The following is an 18195-nucleotide window of genomic DNA, read 5'->3' as shown; positions in this document are numbered from 1 at the left end:
TTAGCTGGCGGAAAGAGGCATGATTACAGCGTTACGAAGAGACGCGCAAACAAATAAACAATCGTGCACATTCATCTGAGTCTCGGTAGCTTTAAGAAAATCAGTATGAACTTGCCTTCCACCGAGAGTCGGGTGCCTATGTCTATCTGTAAATATGTTATTTTATGCCCATTTGCATATTCACAAATAAAAACACTATGAACGAGTGCGAATATTCTTCAAGTAATCAAATGTGGTGGCGTTTTGTTTCTTGACTGTCCTGGACTCTGGTTTGTCGTAATCATCAGTAGCACTTCTAAAAGGTATAAAAGGAGTAAATAAATATTGGAACGGTATAATTGCTGGATTTTGAACCCCCCCGCGCCCTCATTGCAGAAAGCCGGAAGTCTGTGGTCCCGTGACATAAACACGTATCTTTAATACATTTGGAAAATATACATGCACGCAGCTTTTTATTATGTCTGCTAAGCTTATGGTACGCATGTTCTCATCGCTAAACAAAGTGGCATCGGAGAAACTGAATATGCGTGGTCTGAGGTCACACATAGACGGAGGCCTTGCGTTTTGTCTGCAGTGCTGGAATTTCTCACAAATGTCGTGAGGTATTAAAGTTGTTTTGGAATAGCTTAATGCCGAGCTTGTGTGATGGCCTTTATGTGCCATAAAATTTGTCTATTGCAGCTGCGTTTCGTGATGATGGCTAAAGTTTAATGATTGCATTCTGGTGCTTGTGCAGGAAAGAATGTACAAGAATGTATGAAGTTTAACAACAGATTGTACGTTTGAGTTTCCACAAAGGGACTTACAATGTGTATTAGCAGACATTAACATTTCCAGCATCTCTGTCATGATAGACCGGTGTTATCTTACAGATTGTGGCACATGCCTAAGAGTGTAGTAGACTTCTTTTTATCCGCACACAAGCAAAAAGAAGTGCTCACATCCACAAATTAGACTTTGCGGCAGCACTGTAAGGGTTGTTGAGTACAAGTTCTTTGGACAATGATTGTGGCAGAGGCCGTTAGTCCCCCAAAGGACGAACTGTTAGCCCTTTTTGCCTAAGAGTGTATTAGTCTTCTTTTCATCCGCACAAAAGCAAAAAGAAGGTGCTCACATCCACAAATTAGACTTTGCGACAGCACTGTAAGGGCTGGTGAGTTCAAGTTCTTTGGACGATGACACCACAGACAAGAAGTGGGGAAGCTCGTCTCACGACTACACGTGAGCACCGAAACAAGGTTCTAAGGTAGACGCCTGAGCATACCCAAAAATAAAAACAACCCGGCCATCTCCACTAGCGTAAAACCTGGGGAGGGGCCAAGCATGCAGCTTATAAGGGCATTTTTATTTATTTATTTATTTATTTATTTATTTATTTATTTATTTGTTTAAAATACTTTCGAGGCCCATAGGGCACAACAGAAAGGAGGGGTGAGATACATACATAAGGTGCAGTTGCTTTACAAAAACAGCATACAAGCAGAAATCAAGACTAAATTACAGAAGAGCGATATTCAACAAGGAGCGTTATGAATGGCTGCTTGAAAGATAGTGGCATCAACAATGGCAGCGATGGTGGGAGGGAGGTGGTTCCATTCTACGCTGGCTTTTAAGTGCAGAGCACTTAAGGCGCTCGCGTTGACGTCCTACCTCGCTCGCTGGAACCAAGCATATCGCCCAGGCGTTACGGTGTAGCCTGTCACAATCGTTTTGCCGCGGCGTAACTCCTTCGAAAGCCAAGCGGTTTATATAGTCATAAACGCTCGAAACTGGTGAACCGCTGGCGCTTAGCAGTGGCTTACCTCGGCTATGCCAGGATATACGTAGCGTGAGCTAAGGTTCAGCTGGTTATTCTTAGCTTTCCTGGTTGTCTAGGATTAGCTGATTATCATGCTTACTGCTGCTTATCATCCAATCCAAATCCAATCCAAATCCAAATCCAATTCACATCCAATCCACATCCAATATAACTCTAATCCAATCCAAACCAAGCCAATCCAATCCAAGCCAATCCTCGCGCTTACGCAAGATGTGGCAGTGCAACGCCGGCACGTGCGGGGAGAAAAGAACAAAGAGAACAGAACTCCCGCTGGCGCAGTTTCAGGCAGGAGGCGTGCGAGCACTGTGAAGGCGGGAAATCTGATTTACATGGGGTGGTAGCAGTAAGCGGATAACGGCGGTACAGCCCATTATGGCGAATCACTGCTCTGCATTTCCGACAGCTTTCACATTGAGTGGAACTGCTTTAATTTTTGGCGGATTATTGCTTCATTATACATATCAGTACGACAATATGGTACACCAACTTTGCTTAAATGGTTGGTTGGTAACAGCGCGTTAAAACGGGAGCACGGAGAAAAGAACCGGACAGGACGAGCGCTCGTGCTGTCGGGTTCTTTTCTTCGTGCTCCCGTTTTAACGCGCTGTTACCAACCAGCCATGTCGTTTCACCAACTCGCCATCCTTTTGCTGAAATGGTCAATTCGAGATGACACGTAACGGGGGAGGGGTAAGTTGATCCTTTAAAGGAGCCATGAAGAGAAAACAAAAGTTTGTTTTATTCGAAAGATTAGGTGTTTCATAGTACCCCAAGCGCTTTCCCGGAAGCAAATGATGCTTTATTCACTGAGAAATAAGGCCATTTAAGCCAAAATTTTAAATCTCCCGCTAAAATTGAACATTCCGTGACGTGTACAATGGCGTCATAGAGCCGGTCCATGAAACAGATACTTAGTATGTCGACTCCATATAGCACCCACACGCAGGAGTCGATCGAGACGGCGGCCATTTTAAAAATACTAGTAAAACGTAGTGCACCCGCAGCCCTAGTCATGGAATCGCCTGATCCGGAGAACAAAACTCTCGCCGAGGAGCTCGGGCTTGCATTCAACAACCTCACACCACTAAAACGCTCAATACTTCTAAGTGCACGAGCGGCAAGAGTTGTGGGATACGCGGTGGACGGGAAAGCGACCATTCCGCGATAGCCATCAGACGAACGCCCAGCCGTCGGCACCGCTGCCTCGTCAGCCCCGTCGCGACGGACGAATATAGACTGGTACGTATGTGCCGTATTTTGATTACGGTTAATAATAGTTCAATTTCAGTAGCAGTATCACTTATGCCAGTTGGCCGGTGTCGTGTATGGAAAGCCGTTCGCGCGAGCTCTCTGCTTCGACCAGAAAGATACGAGCGTCAATGCGCGGTGTTTACGGCATTTTTTTCCCCAAGGTCAGAGCGATTTGACGAAGTCGGCGACGAGCGCCAGCGTGTCCCAGGAGTGAACTAACGTAAGGGTCCCTGCCGTAACTGAACAAACTGAAGCTTTCAGTGGTTGTAAACTGGAAACGAGCTCGTAACGACAGCAGCAAGCCAACACCATTCGAAACTTACGCGACGACTGGCACTATCTCGTCGCTTCTTGCTGTTCCTTACTCCCCTCGTTTCTATTTTTACCTTTGCTGGTTGGCGATATGACGGCCAACCTCCTGTGAAGGGATTACGATACGAAGCAAGGTCGCGGCTGTGCGTGCTTGAACGGTTCGTTGGCCCCGAAGAGCCTCGAACCCGAAAATTCGTCTGCGCGACGGCGAGATGTCGAGCTCGGCCGGCGCTAGTTTCGTCAGTTTCGTACGCATTGGCGCACACGCTTGCGAGTTCGTTCGGACCTTCAACCGTTTACTCCACCCGGTTCTTTGTCATAAAAAGAATGTGCAGTATGTTTCACGGGCATTTAGCTCGCTATGCAAGCTGTAAGCCCTGCCTAACATGCGTTTGCTATTGCCGGCCTCCGCCAATCGCAGAGCATTCCCAAGTGACATCACAGGTTCTGTTGCGGAAAATGAGCTGGTGGGTCGCATGGTCATTTCCTTTTTTCCTAATTATGTAGTTTATTTGAGCGAAGTTTGCGTTATAAGTGGTGTCGTTATGGTTCTAACGAGGCAATCTTTCGAATGAACCAAACTTGTGTTTTCTCTTCATGGCTCCTTTAAAGTATGCTTGTGATGATAAATGTTTTGGAACAAAGACGAGAGCATTTGTGATGGTGTGAAAGGCTGGCCAGATTAAGCGCATTTTTCATGGATGAGACGCTGGCAAGGCGCGAATAGGATGTTAACATGTAACGAGCGGCCCGGTTTTGGACAGATTCAAGAGCGAGGGTGAGCGTGGTTTGGTGAGGATCCCATATAGCGCATGCTTATTCTAATTTGGAACGGACGAGTGTTTTGTACAGGGTTAATTTTAAGGATGAAGGTACAAAAGAAAAAATCCGGCGCAAATAACCTAGCACGCGACTAGCGTTCTTTATTACGTGATCAAATGACAGGCTATCAGGTATATGTACACCGAGAGATTTGTATGAGTTAATATGTACAAGAGGAATATCGTGAAAAAAGTGCGCATGCGTATAGGATTTATTGGGCGGCCGGCATATCCTCATACTTTTTGCACTTCGTAATGTTGAGCTTCATGTGCCATTTGTTACACCAGTTAGTTACACTGTTAAGATCCATTTGCAAAATTTGAATATCAGCAGGGTTACGAATTTTGTGGTAAATTACGCAGTTACTCGCGAATAGCTTAACTGATGAGAATTGAACACAGTCTGGAAGGTCATTGATATAAACAAGGAAAAGAAATGGTCCTAGTACCTAGGTCCGAGACTTCAAATTATATTTTTGTTAGTAAAAAGTTGTGAAGGACGAGGCATGCGAAACGGCGGCTTCTGAAAATGCATGTCGATTACCCGGAGCCGATCTCACATGTCGGTGCAACGGGAACGGCTGCCGACATTTGCAATCCTACTCAAGTCCACTGCAGGACGAACGCCTCTCCCACTGACCTCTAGCCGATGCTGTCCTACGCTGCTCGAGTCCACAGTTTAGCCCCGAAGTTCCGTATTTCATCCCTATGTCGTGTTATTGGCCTTCCGCTTCTTCTACACCCGTATGCCTTCTGTTACCCTAATCGTCCACCGGTTGGCGGTTCGTCTCACCACATGACCAGCCCAACTCCATTTCTTTTGCTGCGAAGCAGTATACCTCCCACCAGCCGGGGCAATGTTCTTGTCCGCGTCAACAGAAGACTCCCAGGCTACTACTGCTCACACAAACGTACATCCCACGCTACTACTGCTTACTGGCAGCAACCTGGCTACACAAATAAACTATTGGCACCGCCAGGGATCGAACCTGGGCCCGCACAGAGAAGAGGAGCGAGAGCCCGCATTCTAGCCGACTAAGCTACACACCCACGTGGAGATTGGGGAAACAAACGGTGGTTTCGATTCAGCGTCTAGGGAGGGGGAGGGCGCTCTTTGGCGGTGACGCACGGGAAAAGAGTGAGGAGGAAGCAGTGAGAGAGATGACGCCAGAGACGCGCGTGTCGCCCTCCTCCTTACCCTTCGAAGGACGCTAAAAGTGTCCGCAAAAAACGGCCCCTTCCAAGCTGCGCAGTAAGGCGCCGGCACGTGCGACATGAAAGCAAGTAACAAAAGAACAGAGCTCCCGCTCGCGCTGTTCCAGGCAGGGGGCGCGCGAGCACTGCGAAGGCGGGAAATTTGAATTGCATTGGACAGACAGGGAGGCGAAGAGCGTGATGGGTGGTAGCAGTGAGCGGATGCCACGCGTGTGAATTCAAGTGGCGCCGCATGGGCAGTCGTTGTGGGTGTCGTTTACCGTGTCGCAGTCCAACCACCTTCACAGCGGGGATTTCGGGCAGTTTTTTTCTTTATCGGAACTATGATAACATCAGCTCTAGTTTGTTCTGTGATCCAGGTAGCTCGTTTCTTGTCCCTGAGTGTCAGACCTAACATTATTCGTACCATGGCCAGTTGAGCCGACCTGAGTTTGCTTTCTAGTTGTTTAGTAAGGCGCCAAGTTTCAGCTCCGGATGTCATCACTGGCAGTATGCACTGGTTGTGGATTTTTTATTTGAGCTACAGAGGTAGCTTACTTTTTATTATTTGGGAGTGCTTGCCGAGTGCTTCCCAACACATCCCTATTCTGCGCCCAATTTCTCTCTCGTGGTTGGGGTCAGCACTAACCATCTGTCCAAGGTAGTTATATTCTTTTGATTCTAGTGTTTCGTTTCCTGAGCATGCTTAATCCTCATTAGTATAGATTTATTCATAGTTATTTTGAGCCACACGTCCGTGCTTTCTGATTGTAGTTTTTCAAGAATTCTTTGCATGTGTTCTGCAGTCTCACTCAGCAAGACTATGTCCTCCGCAAACCTCGAATGGCTCCCGTATTCCCCGTTTATTTTTAATCCTAAGTTTTCCCAGTCAAGCTTTCTAAATACCCCTTCCAGAAATGCTGTGAATGGTTTTGGCGAGATGGTATCTCCCTGTCTTACTCTATTTTGGATTGGGAATTTATCACTTTGCTTGTGGAGGGTTACCATGCCCGTGCATTCCTTATATATGTTTTCTAGAAGTCTTATGTAGGTGTCCTCTATTCCGTGGTCTTATAGTGCTTATATCATGGCAGCGGTGAGTACGAAATCAAACGCTTACTCATAGTCTATAAATGCCACGTAAGGGGGTTTCATGTCTTCTGCGGATTTTCAAGCGCATATTTGCAAACGCAGACGTAAAATGGCGTGATTAATGGGGGGCTGAAGTTGCCAATGTGTGACAATCACAAAGAGAGTGTGGCATACAAGCCATGCTTTTGTTTAATGTTGCGCCATGTTGGCTAGATTTCGTCTAGTTTTTTTTTTTTAATGCCGGCTCACCTTCATGCATTTCAAGTAGCGAGAAAAAATGCCAACCTTAAAAATAGTTCCGGTGAACGTCATTAAACGTAAAAATGATGAGAGCTCGCACAGTCATCCTGTCACCCGGAAGCACGTGACAAAACTGAAAGCCGACCCCAACGAGCTTCCGGTCAAGATGGTGAATCTACGGAGAATTCGCGATGTCTCAGAATAGGGGCTTTATTCTCGAGTTCGTGAATTCTCCGCGAACAGGCCATGTTCTTGGCGTAGTAGGCGAAACGTTAGCAATCAGCGACATGCGTGCATGGAGCTCTGATGACATGCAGTGTAATTTGACGCTTAGCTTACAAATATCACTACCAAGCTATCAGGTATTGTACGCAAAACATATAGAAACACTCAAACAGATATAGATATAGAAGTGGCAAGAAACACTTGCTATGTACTCTGAAAATAAATACGGAAATTGAGGCTGTCAAACAACACAGTTTTTTAAGGTTAAATTTAGCGTTAACATCACAAGGCGGTCAAGTAACGTTGACGCGAGAAAAAGGCGTGTGTGAAACTAAAGAACATCTTTTAACAGAAGAGCTGCTTAAGCTTGGGCTAGGTCCGTTTCCGTTAGCGAAAAAAAAATGCCAAGAAGAAAAAAACTCCAGCGCCGCTAGGCGCCCGGCATGACCCTCACTCGCACAGTGGCTTTAGAGCGCGCGCGCGCGCGCACACACACACACACACACACACACACACACACACACACACACACACACACACACACACACACACACACACACACACACACACGCACACGCACACGCACACGCACACAGCCAGCGCACGTGAGCATGCTCATCGTGAAGATCGCCTGGATACGTCCAGAATTGCGCGTGCGTTGCGTCATGTGAGGAGCCCCGCCCTCGTCGTCGTCGTCTCCGGCGCGGCGGACTCCCGGCGCTCCGGTCACTACAGCGTTCCCCTACCGTAGCGCCGGAGGCTGTTGTGTTGCCCACGTGACGTCCTTGGTCGGTTGAGATTGAGAAGTCCGGAGCGCGGTCGTTGAGAGTGGTAAGCCCCGGGTGGGCCGGAGGGAGGAGACGTAAGTGGGCTTGACTCGGTCGGCGGTGACGATGTTTTGGCGGACGTTAACGTCGAGGGTGACAGTCTTGGGTTGCCGCTCACCGTACGAGGAACGTGCATAGAGTTGCTTTTTTTGCTCCCACTCTCCTGGGATACAATATCAGAGTGGGGAGAAGCGAGGTCGCCGCCCAGCGAGGCTTTTTCTCCACCCTTGCACCACAAGTGCTAGCTGCGCCAATTTCTTTCTCCTATGCAATGGTTGTCAGGTTTTACGCGCTGACGCAACGCAGGCGATGAGGCGCGCCGTAGTGGAGGGCTCCGGATTAATTTGGACCACCTGGGATCTTTAACGTGCGCCGAGATCTCGAACACAGGGACGTTTTCGCTTCTCGCCTCCATCAGAAAAGCGGCCGGGGATCGCACCCGCAGCCTGGTGCTCAGCAGCGCAACGCCTTGGCCACTGGGCCACCGCGGTGGGTGGTTGATTGTAACATAACTGAGCTCTCTGTTTCAATGTTAACTTACCTTTCCTGCTTAGCGCTATAACCTTCGCGGCGTCCCCGCTGTGATGCTATCGTCTGCTGCTGTGTTGCAAGAAATTGCTACCGTGACCACAAAAGAAGGCCGTGACTATCAATTCTGTGATGCAGTAAGGGCAGCGAGAAGCTACGCATCGTAGTGGCAAAGCATCCTGGAGTCGCCGATCTACCATTCACCTATCTTGAACTCGACCAGCGCAATAATGAATAAAACAGTCATTTTACTGTTTCACTTTTCTCTTGTTTTTGGTCCTGTGACCCACAAGCTTACAGAAGGAGCGACGAAAAATTGAGGTGTGGTTTTTTGTATTGGAAGGGCTGCACTAACCCCCCCCCCCTTGTGTTGCTATTACATCAAAGCAATAACTAGCATTTTATACCCGTTCGTAAAAACAAAACATGCAATGTCATTTTTAAACTCTGCGATGTCGAACTTGGAAGCAGTCAAAATTATTTCTTTTCCTAGCAAACAGTACTAAGGTACGCCTCGTATGAAACGGCGCCTGTTGCAAATTCACCGGGATTACGCAGCGCCAAAGCTCCGTGAATTTTTTTGCCTATTTTGAGGTGAATTCCGCCGCCATTCGCAAGCTCTTAAGTAAAATGACGTGACGTTTAGGCAGGCTAAAGTTGCCGGTGCGTGACCTTCACGTTCCCGCCCGTCACCTCAACTGAGCCCAATCACCGCGTGACGTACAAGCCATATTCTTGTTCAATAGCGAGAACCGGCCTACGTTTTCACCCTTGCTGCATATCGTCTATATTCGGGGACAACTTTTTGTGGCAATATAGAGAAAGTTAGGGGGGAGAGGGAGCTAACTGCTTTGTGTCACTGCGCCAAAGTAGTTCCCAATAAAGTGGTTTCGGTTTCAGTTTCGGCGTTACAGGTACTCTCTCTCTCTCTCTCTTACAGGCACGCATTTGATGCAGTTCATTTATCCGTGTAAGCTCTGCGGTTGAGTGCGCTGAACCACGGTCACGGAGCCTGCGGGCATATTGGCGTCTCCTTCCCCACGCATCGTTTTTCTTTTTTTGTAAACACAAGCCAACGCATGGAATGGAGAACTCAGACCGACCATGGACTACACGTGCACCGCCCAAATCTTTCGTTCAGAAATGACGTGAATTTTTGTCAGCGCTGCAGTTTTGACGGCATACACTGATCTGTGAAGTCTTCTGGAGCTCACAATTTGGCAGCAACACCCACATGTGTAGCATACTCTCATAGCCAGGGAGGCTATGAGAGCAGCTCGCACAAACGCTTACGCACCCGCCCGCTTACGCCGTTAAACGGGCAAACCAAACGGATTGCGGAAACGAGTCCCGGTTCTATCAGTCTTGTTTGGACGTGTGCTTTGCAAACTCGTTGCTTCGTTTGTTTTGTTTTTACAGCTTTTGCTTCTCAAGGAAGGAAGGAAGAATGTAAAAGAAAGGCAGGAAAGTTAACCTGGCTAGAGCCTAGTTTGCTATCCTGCACGTGGGAAAGGGGAAATGGGTAAAAAAGAGAGAGGAAAAAAGAGGAACAGTTGGACCAGACACGTATGCCCAGCACTGAGGCACTGACAGTGATTGACACTGGAGGCTCTCACTCTATAGCCTAGTGTTCAAGTTCGTCGCCCGTAGAATACGTAATAGTTCCTTAGTCGCCTTCTGAGCGGATGACTGAGAAGGCCAGGGGCACAGAATCTTCTCCTCCAAAAATGGCCGCCGAGAGTCCAGGTTCCTCAGCGCTGACGACAGCTTCTTTCTTTCAGCCGAGTAGCGTGGGCACTCGCATAAAACGTGGCGTATCGTCTCCGATGTGCCGCACGTTTCGCACTCCGCCCTTGCTGCCATTCCTATTAGGTACGAGTAAGCATTTGTGAATGCCACCCCCAGCCAGAGACTGCAAAGAAGAGTTCCGTCAGACCGTGGGAGGCTTCTCAAGTTTCTTAAAAACCCTATGTGGAAAATGGAGTGCCAATCTGCAGCGATCTGCCGAGCCCGTCGACGACGACGCCATGTTTTCTTTCGGAAAAGAACCATTGCGATGCCAGTGGCGACAGTCGCAACCAAAAAGAAAATCCCCAAAATCTTGAAAATAATGCTCTCTGTTTCATATATTCTGGCTAGTAACTCAGTGGCGTTACCAATCCAAGGCTAAAACATAAGAAACGTATTTTTGAAATGCTTGGGTTTCAGCCACCCAATTATTTTGTTGAACTACTTCGAGGTGCGCAGCGAAACGGCATGGTTCGGCTCTGTAGCCTTGACTCCATACGTTGACTCCTTGACCCCTTGAGTCTTAAATCCTTGACTTTTGACTTCTTGACTCCTGAACGCACATGCTGCAAGGCGAAATGGTACAACAGCGTATTCCGGGAATGTTATATGCAGACGACATTGTTCTTTTAGCTGATAACCAGACCGATATGCAACGGCTCATAAATATTAGCGGTCAGGAAGCCACCGACCACGGGTTAAATTTCAGCGCAGAAAAATGGGGAATAATGGTTTTCAGTGACACTAGCACTAGTGCAGTGTAAATCCAGCATGTCGAATTACCCAGAGTCAAGGAATATATATATTTGGGAGTGTGGACAAACTAAGAGAACAACTACTTAAGAGGTCACGAGGAGCCACTTAAGGTATAAGGGAAAGCGAAACGGAGGTATAATGAAGCATAGAGCTCTGTGGTGGTATAACAAATATGAAGTAGTGAGAGGAATGCGGAAAGGAGTAATTCCGGGTCTCTCATTTGTGAATGTAGTGCTCTGCTTAAAATCAGACGTTCTACCAGGCCTTGAAGTGAACCAGAGAACGGTAGTCCGTTTGGCCTGACGATCGCATACAGAAACAACTAACGAAGCAGTGCAGGGAGATATGGGATGGTCGTCATTCGAAGTTCGAGAAGCGAAGAGTAAAATATGTTTTGACAGGAGGCTGAGAGCAATGGATCAACGTAGGTGGACAGCTAAGGCTTTTGAAACCTATACTTGTCTACCTATATACTTGTCTACCTTGTCTACGTGTCTACCTATAAGTGTAGACACGCAGTGGCTAAGGGAGACTAGAAGGCTAACGATTAAATACGGAAAGAACAGTGGAGAATCCAAAACAGCCAAGGTAACCAAAACAGGCAAGGCAAATGGAAACGAGTAAATGGAGAGACAAAATGGAAGCTAAAACGTCGTTACAGATATATATATATATATATATATATATATATATATATATATATATATATATATATATATATATATATATATATATATAGCGAATCAGAAAATGGGAAATGAGGGGCTCGGTGAATTAAGACAGAAAATAAACTGTGGCAGTCAAGAAAACCTCGGAAAGCAAAGGGGAGGTTGTGGTGAGTCATCGAAACAGATTAATTTTTTGAGTCAGCAAGAAAGTGGTGAAAAAAATACCCGCCGGGTGGGATCCGAACCCACGACCTCCAGAATACCGGTCTCCACTACTCTATTAGCGGGGCTGTTTCCCCAACACTTTCTTGGGTATTTATGTTATATATATATATATATATATATATATATATATATATATATATATATATATATATATATATATATATATATATATATATATATATGAGAGACAGATCTCCGAGATGCTAAATGACCACTTTTAATAAGGCTTCCGATCACAGGCCACCGACAGGCGGAACTGCCCCGTGATGATGATGGTTATACACAGATGACAGTGGCGATGGGTTTGGATAGGTAGAAGGAACAGAGGGATTGACCCGTCGTGTTCCACACTGCATCTAACAATGATCATGTCGCTTCCACGCCTAAATATCACATCAGTACACTCTCAATGCCCTCACATTCCCCCCCGCTGCTGAAGGCGGCCGCCTGGCCGTACAGGGTTAGAGCTGGCGACGGGTGAACGGTTTTAAACGTGAAACGTGCACTATTACAGTTCCACGTCACCGACGGTCCGGTGAAGTATCCACTGGAGGCACGCGATAATTACCTGTCGAGGTCTGTTTGATGATAACGTAGGTGCCCAGGTAGCGGTGAATAAACTTTTCGCAGAGTCCTGGAGTACGAACAGGGGTCCAAAGAAGGACCTCGTCCCCTTTGGAGAATTGAACGGAGCGGTGTGATTAGTCGTACCGGGCCTTCCGTTCTTGCTGGCTGGATTTGGTGCGGTCTCTGCCCATACGTCGACAGTGAGCGATCCGTTGGGTGAACTGATCGTGAAAAGGCGAAATATCGGGGATCGGAGCCGAGAAAAAGGTGGTGTCCAGAGCAAAAGAGGGGGGACGGCCGTAAACAAGAAAGAAGGGCGAATAACCGGTGGTGCCCTGGACAGCTGAATTATATGCGAATGTGGCAAAAGGTAGGATGATGTCCCAGTTGCTGTGGTCCGGGCTGACGTACATCGAGATAATGTCGGACAGAGTGCGGTGGAAACGCTCGGTGAGTCCGTTCGTCTGAGGATGGTAACTAGAAGAGGTTTTATGGACGGTGTAGGCAGCCCGAAGCACTTCCGCAAGGACGTGGGAAAGACATATTTTGCCACGGTCACTCAGCAGAACCAGAGGTGCCCCACGCCGCAAGATGATACTGCGTAATACAGATTCAGCGACTTCTTGAGCACTACCACATTGAAGGGGAGCCGTCTATCGGGTCAAATGATCCACAGCCGTCACAATCCAGCGGAAACCATCAGTTGTTGGAGGTAAGGGCCCGTGCAAGTCTATGCCTACGGCTTCAAAGGGAGCGTAGGGGCATGTAACTGGTTGAAGTAAACCGGCAGGGGGTGACGTCGATCGCTTGCGGTGCTGGCACGAATCACAAGAGGCCACGTATTGTGCTACAGTGGTAGAGAAGCCGGGCCAGAAAAATCGACTGCGAAAGCGATCATACGTTTTCCGAAACCCGAGATGTCCAGAAGTGGCATCATCGTGAAGCGCCTCGAGTATGCGTCGGCGGAGTTGACGGGGAACCACAGGAAGCCATTCGTAACCGGCAGGGTGGTAGTTTGCGCGGCAGAGAACTCCAATAATGATCCGAAATAGATGAAGTTGACGTTGCAAGCGGCTATTGGGCGGCTGGACTGATCCATCAAGGCGGTCGATTAAAATGCGACAATAAGAGTCTCCGCGCACTGTAGCGTTTGCAGTGCGGTAGAGTCGGATATAGAAGCGTGGTTGAGGGGTGCCATGGGTAAACACGGGTGACTGGAGTCGGAGGAGGCTTGCAGCATGGCCGGCGGCGACGACAAGGATAGGGGGCACCGCGACAGTGCGTCGGAATCCAGATGCTTTTTACCGGATTTGTACGTGATGGTGAAGTCGTACTGTTGCAGACGCAGCACCCAACGGCCTAGGCGCCCAGACAAATTCTTCATTGTCGATAGCCAGCAGAGGGCATGGTGGTCTGTAACGATGGTAAAATGACGGCCGTATAGGTAGGGACGAAACTTCTGAATTGACCAAACAACTGCGAGGCATTCTTGCTCGGTGATACTGTAGTTCCGCTCTGCTGGTGTCAATGCGCGACTGGCGTACGCGACCACCTTTTCACGATGATCAGTATCTTGCTGCAGCAGTACAGAACCAATGCAGCAGCCGCTGGCGTCAGTGTGCAGTATTGTGGGTGCTGTCTCGTCAAAATGACGCAGGACGGGATCGGACGTAAGGGCGTCTTTGAGGGCTTGAAAAGCTTTCTGGCACTCGTTCGTCCAGATGAAGGGCACGTTGGCTCGTAAAAGCTCGTGCAGAGGGGAAGCGAGCGTTGCAAAATTGCAGATAAAACGCCGGAAGTACGATGCGAGACCAAGAAAGCTTTGCAAATATTTCTGTTGTAGTGGCCGAGGAAAACTAATGACGGCAGCAGTCTTATCCGGGTTCGGGCGTATTCTATCCTTGGAAACGACATGTCCCAGCACTTTGATGCTCTTACTAGCAAAATGGCACTTTTTAGTATTGATTTGCAGGCCGTTATTAGAAAGTCAAGTTAGCACCTGATCAAGGCGCTCGGGATGCGGCGAAAATGCGGACGAAAAGATTACCACGTCGTCTAGATAATATAGACACGTTTTCCATTTGAGGCCACGAAGGACAGTGTCCATCATGCGTTCGAATGTAGCCGGGGCATTACAAAGGCCGAATGGCATCACATTAAATTTATAAAGGCCATCTGGGGTCGTAAATGCCGTCTGTTCTTTGTCCGCTTCGTGCATCGGGATTTGCCAGTACCCCGAACGAAGATCCAAGCTGGAGAAGTACTCAGCCCCTTTTAAACAGTCTAAAGCGTCGTCTATGCGGGGCATAAGATATACGTCCTTTCGCGTAATCTTATTAAGCACCCGATAATCGACGCAGAAGCGCACAGAGCCATCTTTTTTCTCGACCAGCACAACGGGGGATTTGCGCTTCAGCATGTCGGCCACATTATCTTCAATTATCTTGCGCTCAGACGAGGAGACACGATACGGTCTGCGTCGGATCACAGCCGATCCATCTGTTTCAATTCGATGCTCTGTGGCAGTGGTCTGTGTGAGGCCAGGCGAATGCACGTCCAACGAAGCCCGGTGCTTGGACAGAAGATCAAGCAATAATTGGGTCTGGTTTGGTGTTAGATCGGGACTGAGAGTGGCCGCAAGAGCTGACAAATCACCAGGCGAAGCAGACGAGGGCTTGGTCGAAGAACGCTTGCCAGTGGAAACGACTGCTCCAGTGCTGCTGTCGGCCACTGAAGGTATAGTAGTTCCATGTGACAATAGTATTGGTAAATACGTGGTGTTACGGGCAACCAAGGCTGCGGACCAACTCACGAACTGAACAAGGCAGATGGCAATGGCAATCCCTTGCGGCAAAAGTTGACTGCATGGAATTGCAACCACGTCGCCGTCGACAATTTCGTCTGATGTGACCGACAGAATCTCTTCGCAACCGGCGGCCAAAACGTGATCGGCATTCAATTTTAGCGTTTTCCGTGGTGCGTCCTGATAATCTGGTTGTTCTGTGTCGGCGATGTGGATAGTTGGTTGGCGGCAGGAGATAACAGCCGAGGCAGAAGAAAGTCCCAACCAAGGATGAGTTCATGGGTGCAGGGAAACAGAACAGCACACTGAATGTGATGGCGGACTTAAAGCTCGCACGGAACAGTAGCCCAAAGGTGTGATGTCATTCCCATTAGGTGTGATGTCATTCCCATTCAAGTGGAAACTAACGTTTCCACTTGAATTCCTTCGACGACGGCAGACAACATATTAGACGGAAGTTCGGGAGGACTTATGGACGTTCCAGGTGATGCAGTTTTACCTGCAACAACTGCAGCATCTAGTTTTCCGGGTGCTGGTTGGAAGTATTGGAAAGGGGACGAAGAGGAGACGCGCGCTGGAAGGGCGAAGGGGAACGACGGCGAGAGGGCCGGGAGTCCCAGGGAAGGTCCCTGGTGTCAGGAGGCGGTGATCGGCGGCGAGGAGATGGTGAATACGCATGCTGACGAGGAGAGTAGCTGCAGTAGTCCCGCTGGTAAGGAGCGCAGCCGCGCCTCTCGCCGAGCTGCCGTCGACGGCAAAGTGAGAAATGTGCCCCCGGATGCCGCAGTGGTAGCAGACAGGCCGGTCGTTTATATAGGACGCGGTGCTCGCCACGTTGAACGAAAAAACGGCGGAGCGGGAGCCGTAGAAATGGCGGTCAAGTGGCCGTGAGGAGTAAAGCAGACTGGCTGGGCTGCGGAACGGTTGTCACAGCTGCGAGCTCCTCTTTAATTACGTCACACAGCCCTTGTGCGTGGACGTCATTGACCGGATTGCTGTGATGACAGGGTGCATCGCGCTGCTGTAACTCCTCGCGAATGATGGCCCGAATAAAAAAACGCAGCTCTGTACTCCCAGAGGAGCCGATGGGCCAGAGATCGGGTTGGGGTCGGATAGCCTGAAGATGGTAAAGGCGCTGACAAATGCTTCGCACATCGGCAACGCTAGCGGGATTTTGGATTCCATAGCTTTGAAAGCAAAAGAGGAGACCCCTTTAATGATGTGCCGCAACTGGTCCGTTTCGGGCATATCTTTATCAACTCGACGGCACAGCGCGAGGACATCCTCAATGTAGGAAGCATATGTCTCCTCCGCGTGCTGCACCCGAGCGTCAAGTTTCTCCTTGGCCGCCGAGCGACCAGACGATGTACCAAAAACCTTGCGTAACTCTTGGGTAAAACTCAGCCAATCGTCGATGGTGTCCCGATTGTTGAAGAACCACGTCTTCGCTGCTTCGGTTAGGGAAAAAGCAACGTTGTGGAGTTTGAACGTGTCATCCCACCGGTTGTACGAACTCACTCGATTGAAGTGGTCGAGCCATTCTTCCACATCACCGCCCTGTAGGCCAGCGAAGTCCGGAGGATCACGCTGGGGAGTGGTGATAGTGAAGGCAGGCTGAGCAGGAGCTGCTGCGTTGGAAGCACCACGGCTGTTTTCGTGCTGCTTGGGGATGTCTGCCACCGGCAGTCGCCGACCTGATCGAATCTCCAGCGGTGCAACCGAGAGAGGTAGACGGAGGAATCGAGTGCACCCTCCACCACTTGAGAGACAGATCTCCGAGATGCTAAAGGGCCACTTTTAATAAGGCTGCCAAGCACAGGCCACCGAAAGACGGAACAGCCCGGGGATGATGATGATTATACACAGATGACAGTGGCGATGGGTTTGGATGGGTAGAAGGAACAGAGGAATTGACCCGCCGTGTTCCACACTGGATATAACAATGATCATGGCGCTTCCAGTGCACTCCTCCCAATGCCCAAATATATATATATATATATATATATATATATATATATATATATATATATATATATATATATATATATATATATATATATATATATATATATATATATATATATACTGAGTAGCGTAAAGAAACAAACACAAGAAAGAGGATATGAGACAGGCGCTATACTTCCAACTGTTTATTAGCGAAGATAGCATCGTACATTTCTAGATACATCCACGCATGCGCAATAACGATTGTTGACGATTGTTGGCACGTCTATTGTCTATTGCGGTGTTCTCGTTCTTGTGTGTGGGTTTCTTAGCGCTACTCAGTATGTTCTTAGACCAAAACCAACACGCCCAGCAGCAAGTTCTCCTGTCGTTAGAGATGTGCAGGGCTGAGAGATTGGAAATCAGAAAGGAAAATTTCTACGATAGTTCTCAGGGCAGTGCTTTGCTTTTTGAGGCTAGAGCAGGTTGATTGTGAACTAAGAGCTTTGTGGGGAAGAATTCACGAAACGATGGGGTATGCGTGGTCTGCGGAAAGGAACGGCACCTAGTATTAGAATGCGAGGGTATCCATACAAATCTACATAAGAGAAATATTTTACTTTCAGAAGCCCTAGGATTTAAGGGTATCATGAGGAAGTTAACTTCAAGGCTGTTGAGGGGACGAAAAGAAGATTAGAATGCTGGTGGACGAAAAGAAGAGAGGGGAATATTGCCTAGGACAGTTACCACCTGTAACAGAAAAAAGAAGTATTTTGTGCGCAATAAGTTTTTTCTGCATGCCCTAAGAGCAGCGCTAATATGAAACGAAGAGTATAAAACACAGGTAATTAGTTTTTCTGGTAAGATGACACGTCATCACTCCGCTACAAAGGGGATACCAATAGCAATCATCATCTTCATCATTCATTGCCACAGAAAGTTGTCCCCCAGTATAGTTTTTCAATGCCGGCCAGGAAGGTGGCACCTAAGTGAAAAAGAAGGCAAATTTTAGAGCTGGTGCCGTGTGACGTCATGAAACGTCAAAATTATTAAAGCACACACAGGCTCTTTGTCAACCGAAAGCACGTGACACAACTGAAACACAATCAGGAAAAGCTTCCCGTCAAGATGACGA

Source organism: Haemaphysalis longicornis, unplaced genomic scaffold (assembly GCF_048455015.1).
Source record: "Haemaphysalis longicornis isolate Haplotype H1 unplaced genomic scaffold, Haemaphysalis longicornis Haplotype H1 scaffold_4, whole genome shotgun sequence".
Lineage (NCBI taxonomy): Eukaryota > Metazoa > Arthropoda > Arachnida > Ixodida > Ixodidae > Haemaphysalis > Haemaphysalis longicornis.
This window is presented reverse-complemented; position numbering follows the sequence as displayed.